The 13,505-nt window shown below is 35.2% G+C and overlaps 1 non-coding gene across 1 annotated transcript; it reads right to left on the minus strand.

The window, feature by feature from the left end:
* Positions 1-776: 776 nt before the first annotated feature.
* On the minus strand, positions 777-882 carry LOC120210965. Its single transcript, XR_005524548.1, has one exon. It is a non-coding gene; the product is annotated as a small nucleolar RNA R71 (small nucleolar RNA).
* Between the last annotated feature and the right edge of the window lie 12,623 nt (positions 883-13,505).

Here is a 13,505-nt window from a genome sequence, read left to right on the forward strand (position 1 = left end):
CGACCTTTGTAGCATTAATTTTCTACCACTTTATTACTTGGTTTATGACACGTGCACTTGCATAGTTGCTATAGCATTTTTGTAGCATCAAGTTTTTTGTCGTCGTTGCCAAGGAGAATCGGCTTGATCTAAGATTTTTTTTTTATTTTACTTACTTTGTTATTTTCTTTGTATGTACTTTTTAGTTTTCATTTTTCTAGTATATACCCCAAAGTGACGAAGAATTAAAGCCTTTTGATCCAGGTATTGAAAGGACTTTTAGGAGACGTCACCATGAAGCTATAATGAACAGAACAAATATGGTTATATGAGGGATTGTTATTCTACCCCTGTTGCAGAATGGAGAGGATGGTGTGTTACCTGTGGGCATTGGAGCAGGACAACCATTTTAAAATTTAGATGATCATGATCACCCTATCCGTGAGCATGTAATACCGACGCTGGATGATTTACATCCGGGCATAATGAGGCTAGTGATTAATGCTTCTGACTTCAAGTTAAATATGATTATGTTCTAAATGTTATAATCTATGGGATAGTAGGGATGGTCTATTGCTGAAAATCCTAGGGTCATTTGAAAGTGTTTATGGAGGTTTGTGATTCCTTTATTCAGCAAGGTGTTCCGAATGAGGCATTGAAGCTGAAGCTATTTCCTTATTCGTTATATGACAAAGTAAGGGTTTTGTTGAGTGCACTGCCACTAGGTGCTATAGCATCCTGGAATGAGTTAGTGCATAACTTTTTGTTGCAATTCAACCCACCAAACATGAATGCAAAACTTCAAAATGATCTAACTTCATTCAAGCAAATGGAGGATAAAAGCTTGTATGAAGCATGGGAAAGATTTAAGGACTTGCTGTAGAAGTGTCCTATGTATGGGTTTCCACATTGGACCCAAATGGAGATGTTTTATAATGGGTTAAACAAACATACTCGTATGGTAGTTGATGCTTCAGCGAATAGATCTTTGCTAGATAATACATATAATGAAGCTTACGATATTCTGGAGAGGATCTCAACTAACGATTGCCAAAATTCCAATACGAGAAATATGTTTGGTCTTCGTAATGCTGCATCAATAGATTTTGAAGCTTTCAACTCTATGGCATCTCAATTTTTAGCATTGAAAATATGGTGAAGAAATTGCAAAAACCAGGAGGAATGTATGAAATAAAAGTTGCATCACTCATCACATGTGTTTATTATGGTGATAATCACAACTTCGATGAATACCCCCAAAATCCAAAATCTATCTATTATGTGCAAAATTATCAAAAGAATGACAATGCTTTTGGAACCACATATAATGCCAATTTCAAAAATCATCCCAATCTTTCTTGGAGAAGTCAGAATGATGCCAATCCACAACAGCAACAATATTATAATCAGCAGAACCAGATGCCACAACCACAAGCACAACATCCAGTTACTCAACCACGACAAAGGCAAACATATCAAGGTCAAACTTTAACCCAAACTTTAACTTTATCATCTCTTGAAGCTTTGGTGAAATAGTATATGACGAGCCAATTAGCATTGCTAAAGGCTCTTGAGAATCAGATGGGACAAATGGAAAATGCTCTTAATAATCGGTTGTAAGGAACGCTACCTAGCAATAATGAAAATCCAAAGTAGAATGGTAAACAACATTGCAAAGCCATCACTAAAATGATTGGAATTCATAATGGAGAGCTGATTGAGTAGCCTAAAAAGATTAATGCCGAGGTTCCTAAGCATGGTAAAGGAAATAGCAAAGAAGTTGAGTCTGAGCCACCTATGAGTCATACCACAACATCAGATGCAAGATAGTGTAATAATTCAGAGGCATTTTCGATAGCAACACCTGCTACATCTGACAGCCACAACACCAACAAAAAATGTCTCCACCATTTGCACAGTGCTTCAAATAGATGAAAGAAGATCAACAATACAAAGTTTTTATTGATGTCTTTCACCAACTCATAATTAATATTTCATTGATTGATGCTTTAGAGCAAAACCCGAATTACATCAAATTCATGAAGGAAGTTCTTTCGAAGAAAATGAGACTTTGTGAATTTGAAATTGTCACTCTTACTGAAGACTGTAGCGCTATGGCTACAAGTCAATTGCCACCAAAACTTAAAGATCCAGGGAGTTTTATTATTCCTTGCAATATTGGTGATACATTTATAGGTAAAGCTTTATGTGATTTGGGTCCTAACATAAATCTAATGCCATTATCAATCTTTAGAAAATTCAGGAGCAGCGAAGCAAGGTCAACTACGATCATTTTACAACTTGTTGACCATTCAACCATGTATCCTAGTGGTATTGTGGAGAATACGTTTGTGAGAGTAGACAAGTTCATTTTTCCCACATACTTCATCATTTTGGATTGTGAAGTGGATAAAGATGTTCCAATTATTCTTGGTCGCCTATTCCTTGCCATTGGTCAAGCCTTAATTGATGTTGAAAAGGGAGAGTTGACTATACATTTAAACGATAAATATATTACTTTAATGTTTTGAATGATGTTTCTTATGTAAGTGACAGTGTTGACTGTTTTTCACTTGATGTGATTAATTTTTTACACATGAGCATTGAAAGGAATGTTGCAGCACAAATATAGACACCAGTAGTTAGGTAGCAATCAAGAAATTCTTTAAAGATACCAAAGGTGAATGCTGCAACAATTATTTACAAGACATTAAACATTTAGAAATGTCTTATTATGTTAATCATGTGCCGAAACCATCTATTGAGGAACCACCAAAGCTTGAATTGAAACATCTGCCATCATATTTGAAATATACCTACATTGGAGAAAATGAGACTAGTCATTGTGGTAGCACATCATACAGCATCACAGGAAGCTCAGTTGATTGATGTGTTGAAGAAACACAAGAAAACTATTTTCCTAGAGCATTGCTGGTATAGAAGCCATTAGTCCATCATTTTGTATGCATAAAATTCTTTTGGAAGACCCTAATAGGAGTTCGATTGAATATCATCGAAGGTTAAATCCAATCATGAAAGAAGTGGTTAGAAAATAGATTATCAAATGGTCAGATGTTAGGATTATCAATCCAATTTTGGACAGTAATTAGGTCATTCCTGTGTAGTGTTTTCCAAAGCAAGGTTATATTATTGTGGTGACAAATGATAAAAAAGAATTAGTGTCGATGAGAACCACTACTGGTTGGAGAATATGTATGGACTATAGGAAGCTCAAAAAAGCGATGAGAAAATACCATTTTCCATTATCATTCATAGATCAAATGTTATATCGTCTTGTTGGAAAAGCATTTATTGTTTCTTGAATGGGTATAGTGGGTACAATCAAATTGTTATATCACCAGAGGACAAGGAGAAAAAAGCTTTCCATTAGTGGTTGGAGAATATGCATGAACTATTTGATGTTTGGGGGCTAGATGCCATGGGTCCATATCCTCTTTCGTGTGGAAATATTTTTATTCTTGTTGATGTGGACTACATTTCCAAATAGGTGAAAGTTTTGGCATTTCCTAACAGCAATGCTAAGGTAGTTTTGAAATTTCTCCACAAGAATATATTCACTCATTTTGGAAATCCACAAGCAATTATAAATGATGAAGGACCTCAGTTCATTGGTACATAAGTTGCTAGAGTCTTGAATCAATATGGAGTGAAGCATCAGATTACTACAACATATCATCAGTAGACTAACGACCAAGCTGAAGTTTCTAATCATTCTCGAAAAGATTGGTCACTATGTCTTGAGGATTTATTATGGTCTTATAGGACATCATATAAGACCCCATTAGGCATGTCTCCTTATCACTTGGTGTATGGAAAAGCTTGTCACCTACCCTTAGAGCTAGAGCATAAAGCCATGTCGGTGTTGAAACAGTTAAACTTCAAATTGGATACTACTGGTGAAAAATGAATGTTGGATATCAATGAATTAGAGGAGCTGATGAACAATGCTTATGAGAGTGCAAGAATCTACAAGGGCTAGAGTAAAATATGGCATGACAAACATATCATGTCGAAGCATTTTAATGTTGTACAACATGTCTTTTTGTTTTAACTCTCCCCTAAAGCTATTTCATGGAAAGCTAAAATCATGATGGTCGGGTCCATTTGAAGTTGTTTAAGCATTTCCTCATGGTGTTGTGCTGATAAAGAACTTAGTGGATAAAAGTACATTAAAATTAATGGGCAACGTTTGAAGCCTTATTGCCAACAATAAAGCCTACATGTTTTATCCATCTCACTAAGCGAACCTCCCACTCTTTAATTTCTTTTCACTTTTAATAAGTCAATTTTGGCAATAAGTAGTTTATTATTTTTATGTATTATAATTTTAATTTTTTATGTACAGGGTTTTGCTGCAGCTTAACATTTAACTTCATTATTTTTTTCGTAGCAGATGTTGCTTTGCATTCAGTTTAGTTTTGGGTATCATTTGTTGTGTTCTTTACTGTAACAACTGACAGCTGGCTAGGGTAAACTTTGGGTGGTAAAAATGTGAGCTGTACCCCACTTTCTGTTCACCAAATCATAATTGTCCAACATATACAATTAGAGCCTTTCATTCAAACTTTTTATCCTTATCTCTTCACTTATTTAATTTTTTAATTTTTTCTTTTATTATATCCATTTTTACACAGTGATTTTCTCGAAAAATCACCCTAGGGACCTTTATTTCCCTGTCAAACACCGTTGAGACTATATTTCCCGATCTAACACCCTTTGCAGAAAGGCACCCCCCCTAAAGCACGCCTTACGCTGATCTGGTTGCACGTGGGTAAGGCACGCCCCCTAAAACGTGCCTTGTTAAAAGTGTAAAAAATTCAGGTGTTAGTTTAGTAAATATTTTTAAACTTGTGCCAAATGCGTAATTAATTTATGTTAGGGTGATATTTGTGTAAAAACGCCAACTTTATCTATTTTTTGTGATATTATTTTTAACAACAATTAATAATGTTTATTGAATTTTAAAATTAATTGTTTAAAAATATTAAAATAAACTTTTAATTACAATTGAGTGATCAAATGAATTATTATTCACTTTTTTTAAAAAATAAATAAAAATGCAATAAAATGAATTAAAAATGAATAAAATTCAATAAAAATATAATGTAAAGCTAAAAAATATCACCTCTTTATTTAAAATATTTTTTCTAATATTAATTTTAAAAAATATAAAATAAATATTAAATTTAATTTTATTAAAAAGTCAATAAACATATTAATGTTGTTAAAAAATAATAATTAATGAATAATAATTCCCTCGCATGAGAATATCCTTTTTTTTTATAACATTCATGCATGCAAAATATATGTATTGTGTAATTTCATGCAAAAATCAAAATTTGTCGAGTTATAAAATAATTTGCAAAAGAATATTTAAAAGTATTTTAAAATATGAATAATTTATAAAAGTTTATAACTAGTATTTCTTTTACAAATGATGATGATGATGGTAAATATTTATAATTTAAAAATTATATATAGTGAAAAATTTGACTTTTAAAATTATTTTTTAAAAAATATAAAAAAATATTAAAATAAACTTTTACTTACAATTGACTTTTGCAATAAAGTCACTCTACTTTTGATTTTTCTGTGTGCACGTGGGCAACTATATTCAACATAAAAGAATTGAAAAAGAAAGGAATTCATACGCGGGAGAAAATGATGAGACAAAAATAGTTTTTGTGAAGATTGAGCAGAAAAGATCAACTCTTTGATCGGATGTTTATTTGTGGTACAATTGAGTTGATATTTAGACAGCAGTTACACAATTTTGAGTTATTGACTTTGTACGATCGAACTTTTATTCGATTCCTGAAGTTTTCCACACTTACGATTGTTTAACAATCATAAACTTGACTAAAATAAACTTTTAATTACAATTGAGGGATCAAATGAATTATTATTCATTAATTATTATTTTTTAACAACATTTAATAATGTTTATTCATTTTTAATAAAATTAAATTTAATATTTATTTTCTATTTTTTAAAATTAATATTAGAAAAAATATTTTAAATAAAGGTTATATTTTTTAGCTTTACATTATATTTTTATTGAATTTTATTCATTTTTAATTATTTTGTATTGCATTTTTATTTGTTTTTTTTAAAAAAAATGAATAATAATTCATTTGATCTCTTAATTGTAATTAAAAGTTTATTTTAATATTTTTATATTTTTAAACAATTAATTTTAAAAGTCAATAAACATTATTAACTATGTTAAAATAATATCACAAAAAAATAAATAGATAAAGTTGGCGTTTATACAGAAATATCACCCTAACAGAAATTAATTACATATTTAGCACAGTTTAAAATATTTACAAAACTAACACCTGAATTTTTTACATGTTTAACAAGCCGCGTTGCAGGGGCGCACCTTAACCTACATGGCGTAAAGCACGATGCAGGGGCGCGCCTTCCTGCAAAGGATGTTAGATAGAAAAATATAGTTTGAACGATGCCTGACAAGGAAATAAAGGTCCTTAGGGTGATTTTTCGGGAAAATCACCCTTTTACACATAACTTTTACCCTACTTCCATATTCCTTGGTCGTTCTCTCCCAAAATTTTCAAGCTTTCATTTTTACTTTGTTTTCATATTCTTGTTTTCTCTGTTCTTTCCTTACCTTCTTCCATGGCATTGAAAAGAAAAAGTGTGATCAAATGTTACCGACCACCTACGCAGCCACTAAGAGAGCTGCAATATAGAGTACTCTCAACCGAGGGTCATGTGCATTTCGTGGAGCCTAAGTAGCAACGGATATATGAGGAGGAATTTACTAACAAATATTTTTATTTCAAACAAGACTCCGATCCTTCCTCCTTCACAGTTGAGCAAGTAGATGTTGAAGAATTGGGTAAAGAAAAACGAAAGAACACAAGAATTTTAATGAGGTTCAGTAATGTGCTTACGTCCTCGGTGCCTAGGTGGCGCTAGAAGTTTTATTCAATATCTCATATGTTTAGGTTACATCTCTATTTATAATAAAAAAACCTGGTACATAATTACATAATTAACCATGTACCGTATCGCGGGGCCTACGCCCCCGCACCCCCAGCCCACATAATCGTAACCCCCTCTACGAGACTTTCTTTCTAAAAATAGTTGACATTCGCTCACTCCGCTCCATCCCATGTCCTCTTTACCACTATATTTATGAGCCATACCTAACAAATCTCCACCTTGACGAATATCCTACCCCTTGGAAACTTCAATGTGGGTTGGGTTACCTTACTTCTTTAACAACTCGAAACATTCAACAAGTCCAAGCAATGCCTAAACTTGTCTGTCGTAACTGGCTTGGTGAACATATCAGTGGAATTCTCATCAATATGTACCTTCTGAAACAAAACCTCTCCAGATGCAACCAACTCTCTGATCTTTTGGAACCTTACATCAATATGTTTAGTTCTAGCATGATACACCTGATTCTTAGCCAAGTGAATAGCACTTTGATTGTCACAAAGCAACTGAACTCTATCTTGCTGAACACCCAACTCCTTCACTAAACCAGTAAGCCATAAAGCTTCTTTTGCAGCTTCAGCCGCTGCCATGTATTCACCTTCAGTTGTAGATAGTGCCACAACATATTGAATAGTAGACTTCCAACAAATAGGCCCTCCACCAAGAGTAAACACATACCCTGACGTAGATCTTCTATTATCCAACGCACCTGCATAGTCTGAATCCACATATCCTACAACCAAAGGATTATCCCGCTGACTACCAAAAATAATTCCATGTCCCACAATACCCTTTAAGTATCGAAAGATCCACTTGACTGCTTCCCAATGTTGCTTACCAGGTTTAGACATGTACTTACAAACTTGACTAACAGCATGAGCTAAATCAGGACAAGTACATACCATTGCATACATCAAGCAGCCAACAGCATTAGAATACGAAACCTTTTCCATATCTTCAACTTCCTTATCTGTCTTAGGGCCCTGTTCTGATGAGAGCTTAAAGTTATTCGCCAATGGAGTGCTCACTGGTTTTGCGCTGCTCATCGCAAACCTTTCTAGCATTTTCTCAACATAACCCCGTTGAGATAGCCACAGTTTCCTTGAGTCTCTGTCCCTGTAAATTTTCATTCCAAGAATTTTCTTTGCATCACCTAAATCTTTCATATCAAATTCCTGACTCAATAAAGTTTTCAAACCGATAACATCATCCATATTCTTTGCAGTAATTAACATATCATCAACATACAGTAACAGAAAAATAAAAAAAACCATTATCAAGGCTCTTAACATAGACACAACAATCATACTCACTTCCTTTGCTACCAAACGAGCCTTGAACTTCTCCCCCTCTTTTTCTGTTACTGTTGGTTTCTTCTTATACACCAATTTGAAACTAATCGGCTTCTTAGCCTCAGGAAGACGAACTAACTCCCATGTATGATTGTGATTCAAAGACTCCATCTCCTCAACCATGGCAGTCATCCACTTGTCATTATCCTGACTAGTAACTGCATCATGAAAAGTAACCAGATCATCACTATTATCAGTAATTGCAAAAGAGACCAAGTCTTTAAACCCCAATCTGTTCAGAGGCTTTATATTAGTTTATCTTACCCTGTCTCTCATGAGACTATAATCCTGCAAATCATTCGTAGCAAAACCACCAGAAGTCAGTTGAGAAGTTTCTGGTTTCTTAATTGGAAACTGCTCGAAATCCACTACTGTCGTGTCTTTCTTCTGCTGCAACATGGACTGTTCATCAAAAACACCATCTCTACTGATCACAATTTTCTTCGCAACTGGATCCTAGAACTTGAATCCTTTGACACCTTTCTTGTAACCCATAAAAATGCACTCCTTCGATTTTGCATCAAGTTTGGATCTCTCATCAGCAGGTACATACATATAAGCATGACAACCAAAAATCCGTAAGTGATCAAAACTAACATCATGACCAGTCCATACCTCTTCTGCAACTTTCTCAGCCAATGATGCCCTTGGCGATCTATTGATAAGATAACACGCCATGTTAACAGCCTCAGCCCAGAAGTGTTTGGGAAGCCCCGCATTCAACCGCAAACATCTGGCTCTTTCATTCAACAACTTGTTCATCCATTCCGCAACACCATTTTGTTGTGGTGTCTTACGCATAGTAAAATGTCTCTTAATCCCATGATCCTTACAGAAGTGTAGAAACTGTGTACTCTGTACCATTGTCAGACCGTAAACACTTGATTTTTCATCCTGTTTGGTTTTCTACCTCAGCTTTCCACAGCTTGAACTTCTCAAAAATGTCAGACTTCTGTTTTAAAAAATACACCCAAACTTTCCGTGAAAAATCGTCAATAAAAGTAACATAATACCTAGATCCACCCAAAGACGATGTCGTGGAAGGCCCCCATACATCAGAATGCACATAATCAAGAATCCCTTGAGTTATGTGCTTCGCAGTCTTAAAACGGACTTTATTCTGATTACCAAGAACACAATACTTGCAAATATCGAGCTTACAGCTTTTGACACCATGCAATAAATTTCTTTTGTGTAATTCTGCCATACCACGTTCACTAAGATGAGCAAGACGCATATGCCACAGTTTTGTAGTATCATCACAGGACTCAACAGAATGAGCTCCACCTACAACGGTACTCACTAACAATCTGTAAATATTCCATGCAGCCATCTTTCCTTTCATCACAGTCAAAGCTCATTTAACAATCCGAATGGCTTCCCTATCCTCATCAGCCTTAGGGATAAAACCATTCTTGTGCAAAGTGCCCAAAACAATCAAATTCTTCTTTAAATCTGGGATATATCGAACACCATTCAATGTCCGAACAGAGCCATCATGCATCTTAATTCTGACATCACCAATACCAACAATATTTCAACATCGATCATCACCCAAATAAACAGAACCAGAATTAACCGACCTGTATGTCGAAAACCATTCCCTATTTGGCGTGATGTGATAAGAACATCCAGAATCAAGAATCCAAACATCCATCAATTGAGTTGTTGAAATAGAGAGCATATCACCCTCACTGCAATCAGAATTGTCATCCTCGACCACATTCACAGACTTGGATGAATCATCACGCTTCTCATCAGTATGCTTTTTTAACTTCGGACAGTCTCGCTTCATATGTCCCGCCTCCTTGAACTTGTAACAGTGAATTATCTTATTATCCCTAGATTTGGATCTAGAATTCTGCTTAACAGACCCTGCCTTCTCTGGCTTTTGACCACGGTCTCTATTACCCTTGACATATAAGCTATCGGCTTGAGAGCTTTCCCCTGTATTCTTCTTCCGTTGGTTATGAGCCAATAAGGCTGCAGTAATCTCCTCAACGTTGATAGTCTATTTACTATATATAAGAGTAGTTACCATGTGTTCGTAAGAGGGAGGCAACGAACACAATATAATCATCGCGCTGTCTTCATCCTCAATTTTCACATCAAGCCGAGCCAAATCAGAAACAATTTGATTGAAGACATTCACATATTACGCCAAATCATGATCGTCCTGCATCTTCAGCCCATACAACCGCTACTTTAGATATAGTTTTGTCGTTAAGGATTTGGACATAAACTGAATTTCCAACTTCCTCCAAATTTTGTCTGGAGATGACAGATGCATGACGTGTTACATGACCTCATTTGCCAAGCATAATCGTATGGTTCCTGCCGCTCGCTGTTGCAATTCTTCCCAATCTTCCTCCTCCGTCGACGCCGGCTTTGTAGGTCGTAAAGCCTTCAGGATCCCTTGCTGTGCCAACAGATCCTTCACCCTCGTTTGCCATAATCCGAAGTTACCTTGACCATCGAATTTCGCAACTTTGAATTTTGGTCCTGACATCTGATACCAATTGTTGAAGAATCGGGTAAAGAAAAATGAAAAAGAACAAGAATTTTAATGAGGTTCAGCAATGTGCTTACGTCCTCGGTGCCTAGGCGATGCTAGAAGTTTTATTCAATATCTCATAGGTTTAGGTTACATCTCTATTTATAATAAAAAAACCTGGTACATAATTAACCCTGTATCGTACCGTGGGGCTACGCCCCCACATCCCTAACCCACATAATTGTAACTCCCTCTACGAGACTTTCTTTGTAAAGACAGTTGATGTTCGTTCACTCCGCTCCATCCTTTGTCCTCTTTACCAGTATATTTATGAGCCATACCTAACAGTAGATTATATTCAAGACGCTATTACAATGCACAGATGGGAAAAGTTTTATGAGCATCCAGGGGAAATTGTCCAAGAGCTAGTGTGGGAGTTTTACAGCAACCTAGTTGATGAAGAGAAGCCTCTGGCCTTTGTAAGGGAAAAGATGGTCGATTGGTGGCCAAGCCAATAAACTCATTGTTGGGTATAAAGAATGCTTCCTATAAGCACAAAACATTCATTGATAACTTGACCAGTGCTCAGTTGACTCAAGTCGGGACTGATGTTTGCGTACCCGACAAATCTTGGGACATATCATCCACGGGAGTATACACCATGAAGCGGTTGCATCTCAATAAACCAACAATGGTATGGTTTACTTTTCTTTGAACTCGATTAATTCCTACCATTCATTACTCTTCCATTACTAAAGATAGGATATTTTTGTTACATTCATTATTGGGTGGAAGGCATATAGATGTTGGTAAAATTATCTTGGCTGGCCTTTTTGCATGCGCCAAAAAAACCTCAGGTATTTATTCTTTTTGTCGCTAATCATCTCATTGTAAAAACAAGCATAAGTGGCACAATTTTCTTCTGACCAGGTCTATGCCAATCGATCATTTATTAGATTAAATTTGATTAAAGGGCTAGATTCTAAGCAACATGAAGAGGAAACATTTAATGGGCCTATGGTTGATGCTTCCAAAGATACAATACCACTAGTATACCTTAATTTGCTGAAACTACAGAATGACATAGCATCATTGCCAACAAAGCAAGATAACATCATATCTATGTTGAGTCACGTATTGCAGAACCAATTGCAAATGCACAATGCTAGTGTGCAATATTTGCAGTATGTCAAAGATCATGACAAAGCTATTCAATCACATCTCAGTAAGTTTTTCAAGAAGATTGATGTGCATTTCCCATTTTCTTGATGATGGTACTTAATGATTTAGGGCCTCTAGCAGTGGCGGATACTGTAGCAAGTTATGCAAGCTCAGAGAAGGGGAATGAAGACCATGCTTATGACAAGGACATGGCAATGGAATGAGATGAGGAAGATATTATTTTCGAGGAAAAAGACAAGGAAGAAGAGGAAAGATTGGTTGATTTGGTGGCATCTACCAATGTTCTTGTCATTGGCTTTGAGGAAATCAACGAGGACATTGTTGACGAGGAGAATATCAGCCACCAAGACAAGCCAAGTCAGTATGTTGAAGTTGTCCATGACTTATTGGACTTGAATATTGATATCCTGATGAAGGATGCCGTAGCACTAGAGGAGTAAGATTGTGATGCCACCCAAATAATCAACAATGTCATTCCTGACATTGATGCACCAGCCAAACTCGTTCTGTCCAAGGACTCACTCATTGAATTAGTTGGCAGCGCTAAGGAAAAAGAGGAGCCAACGGTAAAGACTCCTACGTCAAAATTGAAGGATGTTACCACTACAACTGTTACCCCTATTCCTAAAATTGTCATGCCCAAGGCCATGTCGATGATCCAAAAGATGAAGAATTCCTTCAAAACTAAGATAACAGCCAAACGAGTCCGTCCTATCACTACCAACCCGAGAAAGAGCCCACACAATTCAACTTAGGGGAGTTATGTTCTCCCTATATCAATGATTTTTTTTTACTTTTTTCTTGCATACATTGAGGAAAATAGATCCCTTAGGTTTGGGGATGTGTTATCAAGGTTGTTGAATTAGTATCTTGTTTAATTTTGTGTTGTGTTTAGGAATGCATATTAGTTTCTCTTACATGTTTTTATTTGGCATATAGGAATTGCAAGAGTAATGTTACAGAATTATCATTAGGAAATCAAAGAAAGTTAGTTTATTTTAGGAATTTTTTTTGTGATACCCAATGATGAAAATTGTTATGTTGTGAAATGGTAGGGGAATGCTGAAGAGACTTGGTGGAATTAGGATTCATAGAATTTTCTTAACACTATAGGTGTATGTTCTCAAAATTTAGAAATGTTAGAATTTTTTAACTATAAATCTCATATCTTTATTAGATGTTACGAACAATTTTATCTTAAAAAATTATTATGCTTTAGGAAATAAGTTAGAAATATTGGTAATAACTCCAACATAGCTTTAGGAAATAAGTTGGAAATGATGGTAATGACTTCAACATAGATAAAATAGATTATCATAGCAATGAAAATCTATAACTGAGTAGGAAATTTTTTTCTAACATAGCTATTAATTGGATACACCTAGACTGCACACTATAACACACTATGAATTCTGATATTGTTGAGTTGAAATGGTATTCCTTGATTTAAGATTTTTCTTGATGTATGCATTGTTGCAGAACTTGTTTGAGGGTTGAAAGAAAAT

Source organism: Hibiscus syriacus, unplaced genomic scaffold (assembly GCF_006381635.1).
Source record: "Hibiscus syriacus cultivar Baekdansim isolate YM2019G1 unplaced genomic scaffold, ASM638163v2 tig00109945_pilon, whole genome shotgun sequence".
NCBI classification, from domain to species: Eukaryota; Viridiplantae; Streptophyta; class Magnoliopsida; order Malvales; family Malvaceae; genus Hibiscus; species Hibiscus syriacus.